Raw genomic sequence first — 18,473 nt, 5'->3', positions numbered from 1 at the left:
AAATTTATAATTTTTAAATCAAATTATATAATTACAAAAATGCTACTCGTACATTTATATTAAAAATATTTTTTATCTCATTTAAGTTAGGTATGCGTAAATAATATAAATATTAAGCTGAATTTAATATATCTTTTTATATTCATTATTTATGTAATTTTTATTATCAAAAAGTATCTTATTAGCAAAGTGAAAGAAAAGGTTGTGATTATTTTTTATTTAATTGTTATTGTAACATCCCATATCGATAGAAAAAGTATTACAATATTATAAGTATTAAATATATTATAAGTACAACTTTTATAATAAAATATAACACAAAAGTCATATTTCTCAACACTAAAGTGGTTGGGAGGTTAGCAAGTTTCTACTTATATCGTATTACCAAACTAATACAAAATATTTATGCTTTTATATGAGATCATTTTTTATCATGTAAAGCACAAGATGTATATATCTATGATAATACCGGAGGAGTCGTGTTTATCCTACTATATTATTTTTCAGTTTCAACCGAGGTAGTATATAGAAAAAATGGCAGAAATAACCATTTTTTTAAACTTAATCAAAATAAACATTTCGTAAGAAATGGCCAATTTAAGTCGATTGGATAATTTATTGACAATTGGGTATCCAAATATATATAAGATTCTTTACTGGTAGTTGGATATTTCATATATGGGATATTCCATTAATAGTTAGGTATCTCATGTATAGTGTCGGTTGGGTATCATAAAGGATAAAATTAGCCAAAATTCTGCACCGATAATTCTTGTTTTATTTTATATAGAAATTGGTTAATCTTGTAGTTCACCCTAGTATATACTATATTATAGTCTATCGATTTCTACAACAAGAACATAACAATAGCTAATGTATACTAGATTGATTACTAGCTTTTTTGGGCTAGACTGTGGTGAGTTGTTGGGTTTGGTATGTATTCGATTGTGGGTCCGTAATTTTTTTTATGATTGTATGCATAAAATTAAGTTTAAAATCATAATTTGGTTGAAATTATATATGTTTTTATTTAATGATTTACTAATTGAATTTTGGTTTCAAATGATGAAATGATCAATGACGCTTTGCTAGCATTAAAGGAGAAAGGAGATTCAAGCACTTATGCAATTAGTAAATATATTGAGGAGAAGCGGATGGCACTTCGCCAACGGATATCGGTAAGATACTAGGAATTGAAGTAATCTGCTGCAAAAGGAAAGCTCTTCAAGACTCAAGCTTCGTACAATTTATCGGACGTTATTAATAAAAAAAACTGAAGGTTTCTAAGATCCTAATTGCTAAGAAGAAAGTGGAGTAGGTGAAGAAAACTGGTATTGCTGCTTCTAAGCTTCGTACAATTTATGTATTGTTGGAAATATGATTTAGAATTATAACTAAAATATTGATTAGATAATTTTGTTTTAATGTTGATTTATTAATGTAGAAATAGTTATAATTCATTAGGCTATTCATGTGACACTAGTCAAGTAACTTTGTCTATTATAAATATTTATATAATGAGAATTGTGATGAATAAAGTTATAAGTTTGTACCAAATATTATATCCATTTCCCTCTTGTATTGAAAATAACATGATGTATAAACCGGTATTTATTTTGAAATGCGATTTTTTATGTTGGTGATCAGTGTGGTAGAAGCTATATATAAGGTTATGGAATGTTTTATATTTTGTCATGGATGGCTTGAAGCAAATTAGTGGTGAAATGATACATTCCTCGGTTGTGATTGATTAGTATTTCAAGTTTCTGAGCCCAAATAGAAATGGGACCGAAGTTAAATGTATCTTTCTAGTTTCTGTCCATATTTTGATATAAAATTCCTTAGATTCTACTAAGTGTTTAAGAATATGAAATAGATAAAGGTGTCCAAAATACAAGTATGTACAATGAAAATTTCTTAGCTTTCGTATAATTTTAAACGACTATATATAACACACAAAATTATAAGATTTTTGTAAAAACCAATAAATACGTGCTATACTCCTAACACATACTTCTCCTTTTATGATTGACTTGCTGAATATATGTTTATATATGGTAAAAAAAAGGTTCTTCTTTATCTGAAGAAATATTCTTGTATATCTTTAATCTTGAAAAATAATTACATGCATTCTTATTTGGTGTTTAACGGTATATGTAATCTAAACACGTAACAACAACTCTATTGAGAATATAAGTGTAAGCTTATATCAAAGGGGACTTTTCAACTAGACTTTCTTGACATCCCGTTAACATGAAAGCTTTTGGACCGAGAAAAATTATGATTAATTCTTCATGGCGATGATGGATAAGAAAGGTATTCCTAGGACATTTCTCCATTATTTATATTAGTAGTCTATTAGTCGGTCATGTTCTTTTATCACGGGCAAATTACCTAATTTGAGCATAAATAGAAATAGGAAATGCATCTTTCTAGTTTTTTCCCACATATTAAAATCAAATATTAGTAGATTTGATTAATAAAAAACCCAGGGATCTACTACTGACTTGTTTGTGTATATAATCATATATATATAATTCCCCATTTTTTTAAGGAGTAGGAAATGGATAAAGGTGTCTAGAACATGACCATATAGCCATATATGTTTGTAGAAAATTTTAAGTTGGAAGTAGTTCACTTAACGTGATATACTCTAAAAAATATTCTTCTCCCTTAGTATGATTCACTTACCTTACATCTTTCATATATAAATGTATATTCTTCATATTAAATAAATGAATTATTTTGGTGTATTTTGATAATTACTCATATAAAAGGAAGTCCTAGACATTTGGGGACAACTAGAACATTTTAGGGAAAGTGACAAATAGTGTAGAAGTGTGGAATTAGAGGTAAGCAAAAAACCAAAAAACTGAAACCGGATCAAAAAACCGAAAATCCAAAATGAATAAAATCAAAACCGACAAAAATCAAAAAAAAATTGTAACTGAGCCGAAACGATGGAATGGTTTGATATCGTTACGTTTTACCCCTGTACCCGAACCGAAAAACCAAACCGCTTATATTAATTTTAAAATTATTAAAATACATTTATACATGTATTTATTTATTCTATATATAAATGAGTATATCAAACTTATACCATTGTTATATTATAATTTCAAAAAAGTTCTTGATAAGATAGTTCGTATTGTATAGACCAGGAATCTTTGGTTTAAAAATTCTAATACTATTAAGGCATTTGGAGAGCTGCAGTAGTATTAATAGTAATATATATCCCACAATAAACATCATGTATGTGGTCTATTAAAGTGTTTTTTTAGTTACTCAAAATTAGTATAATCTCATGTCGGTGCTAGATTAGTCCATTATTGTTGATGTGTAAAAAATATAATAACTGCAAGCGCACAGTATTTAGTTGTAGAAATCACATATGGATCCATGGAGACTATAAATTTTCAAAACCCTAACAATTTAAATCAGGAAAACAAGATAATAAGATTTGGGAGGTGTTCCAAATAACATAATTAGAAAATAAATCAAATAATATGGAAAATCTCGGAATCTGAATCGATTAATCAATCACAATTAACATCAACAATCCCTAAAATCAATTCTCTTTTCTTCATAAAAATAATGTATATTAATTAACGAGATAAGAATATACTATAAAACTTGTTATCTAACAATAACCCATCAATATTTCATGGAGCAAGCATAGGCTATGAAAATAAATCCGGTAACTATAATATATCAAAATCACTTTATCAATTGAACAATTAAGCACCAAGAAAAATCTATAAGAGTTAATTAATAGGAACGAGAAGATATCAAAGCAATTAATTTAACTTTATCTTCATCCTAGGGAACAAATTTATCTACACCTGATAAAAAGATAAGTAAAACAAAAAACTAACAAAATTGTAGCTCTAAATTGATGTTCTAGGTGTTGGAGTGTAAAATACAAGAAAAGATACATATATATATAGGATAAATATGAGGGCTTGGGTCTTGGAATATCAAATCCTGCTTAGGATATATTTCCTTCTTTTCATTTTTCTTCTCCAAAATGTATTCGATATTTCCTCCAATTCTATTGACTTCAAGAATAGTCAACCTCCTTCCTTATTTGCACCTTTTACAGCTCAAATTCTGATTTTATTAATTTTTCTACAAAACTAAATAAAATAATTTATTCATTATTAAAATTATGAAAAAAAATAAAATAGTTAATAAAAAAATGCTATATCTGGACCTATCAATTGTAAATCTCCTGGGAGGTTACTTTTACAACGGTAATTGTTTATGTAGTAATGCAATAGCACTTATATACCATCAAAGACGGGGTTAACCGGTTACGCAATATTTAATAGTATTCATTTTTTTTTTAAATGAAATCTCAAAATGTAAAATGGCACTTATAATTTTTTCAGCATTGTATTAAACAAATAAATTTTAAAAAAATAAAAACTAAAAAAACCGTAACAGATAAACGGTTAACCGAACCGAAAATAACCGTTCCGAGCGGTTTAATTACGGTTAATAACTAGAAATCGAACCGACATACACGGTTTGATAACGATTTTCGGTAAAAACCAAGCCGACGAACTATGCACACCTCTATGTGGAATGTTCTCGTATCGGTTTGCTTTGGGTTTTTTCTCAACAGTACTAAGGCGATGATTTATGCACGATATCATTGTTGTGTTGGTCGAATTGGAAAGTATAGAAACAACAATTATTCACTACAAGGATAAAAACCTAAATACAACTGCATAAATTTAACTCGTCTAAATTCGACCGAATCTGGTCGAATTTATGGTCAACCTGAATGTTTGACTGGGCACGGCTAAATACAATCGACAGCGTCGAAGTTGAAATAGTGCGGTTAAATTTAGTAATAAATTTGACCAGTATTTTTGTGCGGTCGAATTTAGTCCTATCAAAAAATGGAGGGAATTTTCCCTCTGTTATGGATAAAAAACTAAGGTTATTATTTGCTGTATATATTACTAAGATTCGGGAGCTCAAGGCCTTTAATGGCTGCTCTCGTGTTTCGTGGCTCGATCTGCCTTTACGAGATGCCTACGTATCTCTGTGAATTAGATAATCAAGCCAAAAAACATAGTTCTGATTTGCGGGGTGAGGCCCCTTATATAGATGTTGGGAGTCCTTGAATTGGACTTGGTATAGGAGACTTGGTGGGCAAGTCTCATAATTAGAATGGACGTTGGAGTCCTAGATAGTAGGAAACTGATTCCTTATCCTTTTAGGTCCCCTTGAGGCTAATCTCTAAGGATTTATATCCTTATCGGGACTCTTCTCAACATCTGATTTTTCCCTTATTAATTAATTATGAAATTAATTAATAATCAGGGCTTTTGGGCCTTTTTTATTCCATCAGGCCTGACCTGGTCCATCAGGCTTAACATTTCTGGTCTAAGTATCATATTTCTTTTTATTGGGCCTAGCAGTCCACAGCTTGTACAATTAATGCAGTATTTAATTATACAATCATAATTTATTTATCCCTATCATTTGGCCCCCAACTTTTGGGAAACATTGATTAGGTTTCGCAGAAGTTAAGTCTATTCGTTCCCTTACAGGGTTTCGTTTTTCCGTAAAGTGTGGAGCGACCTACACATTTACAATGAATTTTCCTTTTATTCAGGAATTATCTTAATTTCCAGGAATTTTTCCCTTATTTCCGGGATTTTTCCCCAATTTTCTGGATTTTTCCCTAATTTTCTGGGATTTTTCCCTAATTTTCTGGGATTTTCCCTAATTTTCTGGGATTTTTCCCTAATTTTCTGGGATTTTCGCTAATTTTCTGGGATTTTTCCCTAATTTTCTGGGATTTTCCTTAATTTCCGGGATTTTTCAGATTTCCAGCCCTTTTTCGACCAGGATCCTAGTCGAACTTTCGACCTGGATCCTAGTCGAAAATAGGGGTCAGCCTTGTCATCCTGGTCGAAGGATTTCGACTAGGATTCACGACCTGGATTTCGACCAGGATCCTAGTCAAAATTTCGACCTGGATCTAGCTCGTCAATTCCCCACTTTTAGCTTCTGATCTTGAGCCCATCGACTAGGATTTCGACCAGGATCCTAGTCGAAATTCGACCTGGGTTTTTAATCTTTATTCCTGAAAGATGCTTGGCTAGTTCGACCTCATTCCTGGTCAAAATTTCGACTTCAATTTAATCCTATTTTTTCCGTTGTTTTCGTGAGCCTAGTCGAAAAATTTCGGGCAGGATTCACGACCTGGATCTCGACCTGGATTCTGTTCTTTTTCTAGCCTTCTCCATTGGTCCTTACATTTTTTAGGGCTAAAATTGAATTTTCCAAATCCTAATTGGATTTGGGCCTGGCTTTTTCTATTGGGCTTTTCAAATATTACTGGGCCTCTTTATTGGGCTTTTCAAATATTACTGGGCCTCTTTATTGGGCTTTACCAAATATTACTGGGCTTAATACACCCTGTTTAGAATGCTCTAGAATTCCTAGGAATATTCTGGAATATTCCTTTTTCTGGGCCTTTTCTTATGGGCCTTTGTTCTCAATGGGCTTTTCGTCCCTTCAACTTCCTTTTCCTCTTATATAAAGGAATGAGGAAAGGCTATTACTCCTCACTTTCTCATTTCTTAGTTTTCTTCTTTATCTTCCTGCTAAGATTCTCAGAGCAATAACAGCAAGTCGGAGCTCAAAGCCTTTTTCAGGAGCGCTACAGGTAAGATTCCACCCTTTGCTTTTCGTGTCTATTTTTCCATTGTGTGCCATTTTAAGATAGCCTATTTACGTACCCCTTACTTTTTTCAGATGGCTGACAAAAGAATGACTCGCTTGGCCAAGATGAACGTGGCTAGAAAGTCCAATGATTTTCCTATTCGATCGAGGTATACTTCCTTAATCGACATGATCAACACTCGAGGGGACGAGTACCCGTCTGATGCGCATCTGGACGCGCACGATCATATTAGTGCTTTACGAAATCCCAAGGAGCTGGAAAAATTGAGCAGCTGCTTCAAAATCAAGGAGCCTTTTAAGCTGGTTCTTGCGGGTCCGGCCGACAGGGCCTGTCAGTGGAAGAAGGATGCGCTATACGTCTATAGGGATACTCTAAGGGAAGGTATTAGAATCCCTTTTCATCCATTCATTCCTTTGCTACTGGCTGATGTGGGCATCAGCCCTTGCCAACTTCCCCTTAATTCCTGGAGGTTGATTCTGTGCTATCTGTCGCAATACGCCAAGCACAACGTCCCCATATCTGTTGCTGTCTTCAGGAAGATTTTTCAGTTCAAAAATAACCCTGATAAATGTCCGGGTTGGGTTTCTATCAACCAGCGCCCCACTATCCCCCATATCGTGAATGGGAAGTCCATCCCTGACAACAACTTGGGGTGGAAGAAAGATTTTTTGTTTGTTATTTGGGAAGGTGGAGATTGGGGCTCCCTGTTTCGATCATCCTTTAGGCTGGCCGTGGACGGGAGCCCAAATGACATAACTTTGTCTGAGGAGGAGGCTAGAGGTTTCAACCTCCTTACGCAAGACAACGGTACTTCCCATTCTTGGGACCATATCCGGGAGACCGTTCTGGTAGAACGCGGCCTTTCGCCCGTTCATAAGAAAAGTAAGTTCCCTTTCTTACCTCCTTTATTTCCTGTACTTTTATTTCATTGGTTTTCAACTGACTTTGTTTGTTGCAGTGGCTGAGAAGATTGAGGAGGCTACCAAGCCGAAGGACCTGGAGACAACCAGGATGAAGAGGGCCGGGAAGATCTTTAAAGACCCTCGACTGGGTGACCGCTTCCCCGAGTTCCTTCTTCAGGCAACGGAGCCAGATGAGGAAGGCCCCAGCCAAGTTCTGCGCACCAAGCAGAGGCCAGGGGCCTATTTTCAACCTGCTTGGGGGATCCGGGGAAAGGACTCAATTGTGGGCAGCACGGCGCTGTCCAAGGAATGGTCTAAGCATTCCATCTCCCCGGTGGATTATCAAGATTTTGTCCTTCAACAGGACTTAGAGGGGAATGAGCTATATGGAGCCCAGGCTCTGGCGACGGTACGTCCTTCACTTATGCCCTTCGTACTTATCTTTCCATGTTTCTTTTCTAAACTTTCGCTGTTTCTCTTGCAGGCTAACGCCCATTTCCAAGGGGCAATTCACCAAGCTAAGGCTTGGAAGGTTGGCCTGGAAGATGCCAACAAGAAGTTGGAGGAGGCCAACCAAAAAATAGAGGCCCTTGAAGCTCAACTGGCCTCTTCCACTTCTGACCTGGAGATGGCCCGGGCCGAAAATGTCATTCTGAAGGCGCAGAAGGACAAAGCCTTTGATGGCTGGATGGACACCCAAGAATTCAAGGACTTGATGGTGGAGCATGATGCCCTTCTTCACCCAGTTAGCTATAAAGAGGGCTGGGATGCTGCTGTGGAGGCCATCCAGGATGAGTTTCCAGAGGTCCTTGAGCAGTCCCCCTTTCCTTGCCCTGTGCGGGTTCCAGAGCTTGGAGGTGTTACCGAGAAGCTTGCTGTTATGATCAAGGACGGAGAGGAGAAAGATTCTTCCGAAGAGGAGTTTGAGCCTGTCGCTAAGAAGGCCAGGGTGGAAGAGCCTCCAAAAGCAGCGCCTCAACAGCCAGCATCTCCTGCAGAGGGAACTTCTACAGGGACTTCGGAGGGGACAACCGAGACGTCCGAAGGAACGACTGAGACTTCCGAGGAGACTTCGGATAGTGGTTCTGAGGAATCTCAGCCTTCCAAGGCCTAAATTTTTGTATATCTTTTGTTTGAACTTTATTCATATCTAAACGTGTTACCCTTCGGGGTTATATTTCATATGTTGCTTTTCTTGCCTCTTTCTGTTTTAACTTTACAATCTTAATACGCATTTGAACTTTAAACATCCTTAGATAGAAATAATTTCAAACTCTTTAATATGAAGTCTGGTTTTCCAAAACCTTACACAGCATGGGTTCGACCCTAATCAACAATAACTAGACAATGTAAATTCTACTAGAATATAAAATCCTACGCAAGCAAAGCTTCAACGTGCTTTTAAACCTACTTGTCACAATGACAAGTGAGAATCGTACTTCGCCTATCTTACACGTAGTAAACCTTAAGGTTTTGTGCGCGCCAAGTCCTCGGGACTTCAAAACCTTCCATAGTTTCCAGCTTGTAGGTTCCTCTACCCTGAACGCTCTTGACTCTGTACGGCCCTTCCCAATTCGGGGCAAGCTTTCCTTTCTGTCCGACACCAGAAGCCTCTATTTTTCTCAAGACTAGGTCACCTTGTTTGAAAAACCTCTCTTTAACCCTTAGGTTGTAGTAGAATGAAGCCTTTTCTGATATTCTACTATCTTTGCATGTGCTTTATCTCGCACTTCATCGATTAAATCCAGGGCTAACCTCTGCCCTTCCTCATTTTCTTCTGCATTGAAAGCCTGAATCCTTGGAGAGGAATGTGATATCTCTACTGGAACTACTACTTCTGCCCCATATGCCAACATGAAGGGAGTTGTTCCTGTCGTGACTCTACAGGTAGTCCTGTAGGCCCATAATATTGGAAGTATCTCATCCACCCAATTATTTCTTGACTTCTCGATCCTCTTCTTTAGTCCATCCAGGATTATCCGATTTGCTACCTCTGCTTGCCCATTGGCTTGCGGGTGAGCCACAGAGGTGAATCGTAACTCAATTTCATTTTCTTCACAATACTTCTTGAATTCCTCATTGTTGAATTGTGTTCCATTGTCAGTGACGAGGATACGGGGAATTCCATATCGGCACATAATGTTTTCCCACAGGAATTGTGCAACCTGCTTAGTTGTGATTTTGGCCAAGGGTTTGGCTTCGATCCACTTGGTAAAATAATCAATGGCTACAATCAGAAATTTCCTTTGTACCGTGGCCATAGGAAAAGGCCCTAGAATATCCATCCCCCATGTGGCGAAGGGAATAGGCGAGTTGATTGAGGTCAGCATCTCGGGGGGTTGTCTAACAACTGGTGCATGCTTCTGACAGCGATCATACTTCTTCACATATTCTTTGGCATCAGCCATCATTTCTGGCCAATAGAAGCCTAAACGGATTATCTTATGAGCCAAGGCCCTGCCCCCCAAGTGTTGCCCACAAATACCTTCATGCACTTCCTCAAGAGCCAAGCGTGCCTCATCGGGCCTGAGACACCTCAAGTAAGGAACCACGAAAGATCTGTTATACAGAATTCCATCTATCAAGGAGTACCTTAGTGCTCGAATAGTTAACTTTCGTGCCTCAGTTGCATCGCTTGGCAACCAACCGGTCTGAATGTGAGCCTTGATGGGATCAATCCATGACGTCCCCAAGCCTATGGGAGCCACAAGCTTAACATTTATGCTTCGTGTCTTCAAAATACGGAAGTACACACTTCCTGTACTTTCTTCAATCTCAGATGAAGCAAACTTTGATAGCGCATCTGCTTTAGCATTTTCTTCCCTTGGAATGTGTTCAACATGGCATTCATTAAATTGGGTCATCACAGCCCTTACTAGGCGAACATACTTAGCCATCGTATCATCCCTTGCCTCAAATTCTCCCTTTACCTGGGATATGATCAGCTTCGAGTCTCCACGGACCTTTAAGTTTTTGACTCTAAGTGTCCCAGCTAGACCAAGGCCAACAATCAGGGCTCCATATTCTACCTCATTGTTTGTGGTTAGGAAGTCTAGCTTCATAGCATACTCAATTAAGAATCCATCAGGGCTTTGCAAAACCAACCCTGCTCCACTGGAATTTGTTTTTGATGCTCCATCAAAATAGAGAACCTAATATTCTATCTCCTTATCATCCTTCTCCCTGTCCCCATTGTCGACTCCCTTGTCTTGAGGTATGGTATCTTCCTGCCCCCCGACTTCTTGGTTGGGTATGGTACATTCCACCACGAAGTCAGCTAGTGCCTGGGCTTTTATAGCCGTACGTGGCTTATACTTGAGATCGAACTCTCCCAACCCTATTGCCCACTTAATCAGTCTCCCACTTGCCTTAGGACTGTGAATGATATTTCTCAGTGGCTGATTTGTTAGCACTTCAATCTGGTGAGCTTGAAAATAAGGACGTAGCTTTCTTGAAGCCATTACCAAGGCTAAAGCGAATTTCTCAATAGTTGAATAATTCAACTCAGCACCATGCAAAATTTTGCTGACATAGTATACGGGTTTCTGGACTTTCAGTTCTTCCTTAACCAACACCGCGCTCAAGGCGCTCTCTGAAACAACCAAGTACAAGAATAAAATTTCACTCAGAACTGGCTTGGCCAACAACGGGGCCTGGGCCATATACTTCTTTAACTCTTCAAATGCCTTCTGGTTTTCCTCACTCCGTAAAAAGTCTTTGATGCTCTTTAGCGATTTGAAGAATGACAAACCTTGTCCCCCGACTTGGAGATGAATCGTCCTAGTGCAGCAACCCTTCCTGTAAGTTTCTGAACATCCTTAACAGTTTTTGGTGGTTCCATGTCCAGGATCGCCTTTATTTTATCCGGGTTAGCCTCAATTCCCCTCTTTGAGACCATCAGTCCCAAGAATTTTCCAGATCCTACTCCGAAAGCACACTTCGTAGGATTCAACATCATCTTGTGGTACCTCAGGACCTCAAAAGCTTCCCTTAAATGGGCTATATGATCAGTATTTACTAGACTCTTGACTAACATGTCATCAACATAGACTTCCATAGTCTTACCAATAAGATCCTTAAAAATTCTATTCACCAACCTTTGATAGGTGGCTCCTGCATTCTTAAGACCAAACGCCATAACAAGATAACAATAAACACCAAAGTCAGTGATAAATGACACCTTTGAAATGTCATCCTTATGCATTTTGATCTGGTTGTATCCGCTAAATCCATCCATGAAACTCAGCATCTCATGTCCAGCAGTGGCATCAATCAAAGTATCAATTCTAGGCAGCGGAAAATAGTCTTTGGGGCATGCATCATTCAGATCAGTGAAGTCTATACACATCCTCCACTTTCCATTAGCCTTCTTCACCATTATAGGGTTTGCTAACCACTCCAAAAATTGAATCTCCTCAATAAAACCAGCCTCTAAGAGTTTTTCTACTTCCTGTTTTATAGCCTCTTATCTTTCCGGGGCAAAATTTCTTTTCTTTTGTTCCACTGTCTTCCGGCTTGGATCCACGTTTAGCTTGTGAGTAATTAACTCCGGGTCTATGCCTGGCATATCAGCTGCTGACCATGCAAACACATCACTCTTTTCTTGCAAAAATTTCACTAACTTCCCTCTAAGGGGCTCCTCTAATGTGGCTCCAATGAAAGTCATCTTCTCAGGATTCTCGGGGTCTAAAGGAACCGAAACCAATTCTTCTGCTGGCCTTCCTCTATTCTCATCATTTTCTCGAACATCCATATCTTCAATAGGAAGAACCTGCCCCCCGACTCCATCTGCCCTCAAAGAGGCCACATAACACCTTCTAGCCATTTTTTGATCTCCTCTCTCTTCTCCAATCCCGTTTCGGGTGGGAAACTTCATGACTGAATGGTAGGAAGAGGGGACTGCCTTGAAGGCATGTATCCCTGTTCTCCCCATGATAGCATTATAAGTTGAACTAGCCTTTACCACCACGAAATCCAGCATCTGCGTTGCTTGCCTTGGTTCCGTACCTATTATCGATGTTACGACCAGCGGGTCATCATGAGGAAACTTCACACCCTCTAGGTCAGAATCATCAAAAGCCAATGTTACTTCTGTCCTGGTCCTCTTCGGGGCTTCTCCAACAATATGCATAACCTCCCTAGTATATGCCTTTCTGGAATTTTTGGACAATCCAGCAGCAGTTGGACCTCCAAAGATCGTGTTTATCACAGGCCCTCGAGGGCGTTGCGGTCCTCCAAAAATTGTATTTATAACCGGCCCTCTAGGTTGGGGATTCCGCCCCTGATCGTCTTGGTCCCTCCTACGACCTTCAAAGTTCTTCCTTCCATTATTATTTATGTCCCCTCCATCTCTAGTATACTTGTTCAATCTTCCTTTTCGAAATAAAAACTCAATTTCATCTTTCAATTGCCTACACTCATCGGTGTCATGGCCAACATCTTTGTGAAACCTGCAATACTTGCCCTTATCTAGTTTGGCGGGATCAGCCTTCAAGGGCTTAGGCCAGCGAATATCTCTGTCTTTCTCAATCTCCATCAAAATCTGACTTCTAGGAGCATTCAGCTTAGCGTATTCAGTGAACTTTTGCCCAGGTCCTCCCCTCTTGGGGGTTAAATCAGGGTTTTGTTCGGTTCTAGGATATTTGTCTTTTACAATATATTCTAAATTAGTTTTCCGCTTCTTGCCTCCAGTGGGCTCATTACTTACTACGGTCTTCCTCATGCTTTCTTCAACTTTGATATACTTCCCTGCCCTCTCCTGGAGCTGCAACATGCTTTCAGGGGGGCGTTTGGCCAAGAACATCTTAAAAAACTCATCCCTAGTGCCTTGTTGCAGTGCTATCATGGCTACATTATCATCAAGGTCCGGGACTTTTAAAGCCTCCTTTGTGAAACGATTCAGGTAATCTCTCAAGGATTCCTTAGCTCCCTGCACAAGACTCATAAGAGATGCTGAACTTTTCTCATGGACTCTTCCACTGATGAATTGCTTAATAAAAGCCTGACTTAATTCTCTGAACGATCCAATAGAATTTGGGGGCAGACGACTGTACCATCTTTGAGCCATACCCGACAAGGTTTGAGGGAAGGCCCGACACTTTATAGCATCATTCACGGGTTGCAGCAGCAGTGCATTAGAGAATGTCCTAACATGATTAGCGGGGTCTCCTGTGCCATCATAGGCTTTGATAGTGGGCATCTTGAATTTCCTTGAGATATGGGCATTCATTATCTCTTCTGTGAAAAGTGGAGTTGGATCATCAGGATCTCCAAGGGGAAGGAGATTGCTTGGATCAGTTCTTGGGACAACAGCCCTTCTTCATACCGGACCATCCAGGTCTATGACAGGAGGAGGATTTCTCCCCCTAGGAGGTATCTGGGGTCTGGTGGCCTGGTGAGCCTCCAAATCACGCCTCAGCCTTTGGATTTCAGCCTCATGAGCCCTGATCCTTTCCTGCACTTCTTGGGGATTCGCCCCTGGGGTGCTTTGGGGGCGTTGCCTTCCATAGGCAATTGGCTCTTTTCCAGGACGCCTCCTTCTCGGGGCCACTTCATCATCCGAAGATTCGGAGTCTCTCTCAGTGTAAGGACCAGAAAATTCCCGATCCTCAGGGATAGGACCCAAACCTCGTATATAGGGGGGCGACTGCCCTCGTGTTTCGCTTCGCCCATCATATCCGCTTCCTCCAACCTCAGGGTGAAGGGGCATCCTATAAGGGGGGTTAGTAGTAACAATAGTTGAATATTCATATCCGACGGGTCGAGAATTCACAGGTATATGTACTTGTTGAACTTGAGGATTCGTACCTTGAATAGTCGGGGGATTTGTCCCTTATGGCTGAGGTTGAGTTGCCCCTGTCTGGGCTTCCCCTTGAGCAGATGCATAAGTTGAGTGGGGAGGAATCTCCACGGTTGACGAAATCACCTGAGTTGTCCCTGATGGTGTTCCTTCCTCCAGAGCTCTAATTGTTCTCCGTGTTCTCGCCATGGTTGTTGTTGTGCTTTCCCACAGACGGCGCCAAATGTTATGGATAAAAAACTAAGGTTATTATTTGCTGTATTTATTACTAAGATTCGGGAGCTCAAGGCCTTTAATGGATGCTCTCGTGTTTCGTGGCTCGATCTGCCTTTACGAGATGCCTACGTATCTCTGTGAATTAGAGAATCAAGCCAAAAAAACGTAGTTCTGATTTGCGGGGTGAGGCCCCTTATATAGATGTTCGGAGTCCTTGAATTGGACTTGGTATAGGAGACTTGGTGGGCAAGTCTCATAATTAGAATGGACTTTGGAGTCCTAGATAGTAGGAAACTGATTCCTTATTCTTTTAGGTCCCCTTGAGGCTAATCTCTATGGATTTATATCCTTAGCGGGACTCTTCTCAACATCTGATTTTTCCCTTATTAATTAATTATGAAATTAATTAATAATCAGGGCTTTTGGGCCTTTTTTATTCCATCAGGCCTGACCTGGTCCATCAGGCTTAACCTTTCTGGTCTAAGTATCATATATCTTTTTATTGGGCCTAGCAGTCCACAGCTTGTACAATTAATGCAGTATTTAATTATACAATCAGAATTTATTTATCCCTATCACCCTCCAACTAAAATATTTTACGCTCCTAAATTCAACTGCTAGCAGTCAAATTTAGCCTTACCTAATGGAGGGATATTTTCCCGCTTTTTTTGTTTGAATTTACTGAAATAGCAAAAAAATAACCAAATATAAAATAAATAAAAAATCAGTTGAAATAAATAAATTGATTGCAAGTGATTGTATATAGTAAACGAAAAAAAATAAAAAATAAAATTTTGAAAAATCAAACCATAAATTTTGGAATAAACTTTAGTTAGCTATATTAGTAAAACTGAAACTTGATTATTAAAATGACAAACCAAATAAAATTATTTTGATGTAAAATTTTGGGTATAGTACTAATTTATATATATATATATATATATATATATATATATATATATATATTGACATCCATAGGGTTGGATCGTTGAAAAATATTTTAAAAAAAATCGAACACCAATTTTGGAATAAACAATAGTTAGTTGTATTAGTCAAACTGAAGCTTGACTTTTAAAATGACAAACCAAATAAAATTATTTTGATGTAAAATTTTAATTATATCACTAATATATATATATATATATATATATATATATCTTTTGACATCCATACGTTTGGATCGTTGTAAAATATTTAAAAAAAATCAAAACACCAATTCAGGATTAAACACTAGTGAGTTGTACTAGTCAAACTGAAACTTGACTTTTAAAATGACAAGCCAAATAAAATTATTTTGATGTTGTATTTTGGTTATATCACTCATATATATCTATTGACATCCATATGGTTGGGTCTTTGAAAAATATTTTTTAAAAAATCTAAACACCAATTCTGGAATATACAACAGTTAGTTGTAGTAGTTATACTGAAGCTTGACTGTTAAAATGACAAACCAAATAAATTTATTTTGATATGAAATTTTGGTTATATCACCAATATATATATCTATTGACATCCATACGGTTGGATGATTGAAAAATATTTTTAAAAATATCGAAACGCCAATTCTAGAATAAACACTAGTTAGTTGTCCTAGTCAAACTGAAATTGACTGTTAAAATGGCAAACCAAATAAAATTATTTTGATGTAAAATTTTGGTTATATCACTCATATATATCTATTGACATCCATATGGATGGATTGTTGAAAAATATTTTTAAAAAAATCGAAACACCAATTCCGGAATAAACACCAAGTAGTTGTACTAGTTAAACAGAAGTTTGACTGTTAAAATGACAAACCAAAAAAATTATTTTGATATTAACTTATGGTTACATCACTAATATATATATCAATTGACATCCATACTTTTGAATCTTTGAAAAATATTTTTTAAAAAATCGAAACACTAATTTTGGAATAAACACTAGTTAGCTGTATTAGTCAAACCGAAGCTTGACTGTTAAATTGGCAAACTAAATAAAAATATTTTGATATGAAATTTTGGTTATATAACTCATATATATATATATTGACATCCATACGGTTGGATCATTGGAAAATATTTTAAAAAATATCGAAACACCAATTCTGGAATAAATACTGGTTAGTTGGACTAGTCAAACTGAAATTGACTGTTAAAATGGCAAACCAAAAATATTCTTTTGATGTAAAATTTTGGTTATATCACTCATATATATATCTATTGACATCCATACGGTTGGATCATTGAAAAATATTTTAAAAAATATCGAATCACCAATTCTGGAATAAACAGTAGTTAGTTGTACTAGTCAAACTGAAATTAATTGTTAAAACGGAAAACTAAATAATATTATTTTCATATAAAATTTTGGTTATATCACTCATATATATATCTATTGACATCCTTATGGTTGGATCATTGAAAAATATTTTGATATGAAATTTTAGTTATATCACTAATATATATATATATAAACTGACATCCATAGGATTGGATCGTTGAAATATATTTTTTTTAAATCGAAACACCATTTTCTCGAATAAACACTAGTTTGGTGTACTAGTCAAACTCAAGTTTGACTATTACAATGCAAACCAAATAAAATTATTTTTATATAAAATTTTGGTTATATTACTAATATATATATATATATATATAAATTGACTTCCATATAGTTGGATTGTTAAAAAAATATTTTTTTAAAAATTGAAACACCATTTCTAGAATAAACACTAGTTTTCTTTACTAGTCAAACTCAAGCTTGACTATTAAAATGGCAAACCAAATCAAAATATTTTGATATGAAATTTTGGTTATATAACTATTATATATATAAACTGGCATATATACGGGTGGATCGTTGAAATATATATATATATATATATCTTTTGACATTCATTTGGTTGGATCGTTGAAAAATATTTGAAAAAAAACGAAAACATCAATTCTGGAATAAACACTAGTTAGTTGTACTAGTCAAACTAAAACTTGACTGTTAAAATGACAAATCAAATAAAATTATTTTCGTATATAAATTTGGTTATATCACTAATATATATATAGATACACATCCATTCAATTGGATCGAAAAATATTTTTAAAAAAAATCAAAATACCAATTCTAGTTAGTTGTACTAGTCAAACTGATAAAATTTATGATAAAATTTACCAAAATCATAATTTCATATTTTAATTAAAATTAAGTTGTTAAGATATATTTATATATTATAATATTTTTAAGTAAAAATTTAAATAATTATTATATTTATGTCCTAAAATTAAAAAAGGAATTATATATTACAATCAATTCAATTTATTAAAAAAAAAATCAATTCGATGAGGAGTAAAATATATGTGTGGGAAAGCATTAGTAATTTGCAAATTAAGCCCATTCAAAAGGCTACATATTCTCTGTCTCAATAAAACCCTAATTTAGCACCAGCTTCTCTCTCTCTTCTCTCTCCCTTTCTCTCTTTCTCTCTCGTTGAGCCTATTCTTATTATATATACACTAACTATCGGCAAAGATGATTGATGCTATTTTTTTGACACCTCTTGTATGAGAAAAGCCTTTGCTTTTCCTTGAGCACGTTCAGCAACACTCTGAGCCATATTTTGTTATTTGATTTTTGGTTATTTATTTAATTTATAATGTTGATGTATATATGAATTATACGTATGCGAGTGCAATTGAAGGTAGTCTCTTTTACTCTCCTTATGAATTTGAAATGGCATATGGATCGATTAGTGGATTTTCTATTTTGATGAAACTTTTCGGTTTGGTGATAGATGTAGTTTTTTAATTTAGTTGTATGCTTATATATGGATATTTGGATGGTTTTTTCCAATTTGATTTTGTGC

The 18,473-nt window shown here is 36.4% G+C and overlaps 1 non-coding gene across 1 annotated transcript; it reads left to right on the top strand.

The window, feature by feature from the left end:
- The first annotated feature begins 18,132 nt into the window (after positions 1-18,132).
- LOC141722790 (small nucleolar RNA snoR1) lies at positions 18,133-18,222 on the top strand. Its single transcript, XR_012575792.1, has one exon. It is a non-coding gene; the product is annotated as a small nucleolar RNA snoR1 (small nucleolar RNA).
- Positions 18,223-18,473: the final 251 nt, after the last annotated feature.

The sequence above is a fragment of the Apium graveolens genome, chromosome 4 (genome assembly GCF_009905375.1).
Source record: "Apium graveolens cultivar Ventura chromosome 4, ASM990537v1, whole genome shotgun sequence".
In the NCBI taxonomy this organism is placed as follows: domain Eukaryota; kingdom Viridiplantae; phylum Streptophyta; class Magnoliopsida; order Apiales; family Apiaceae; genus Apium; species Apium graveolens.
Note: the sequence above shows the minus strand (reverse complement) of the source record. Positions and strands in the feature narration are given on the sequence as shown.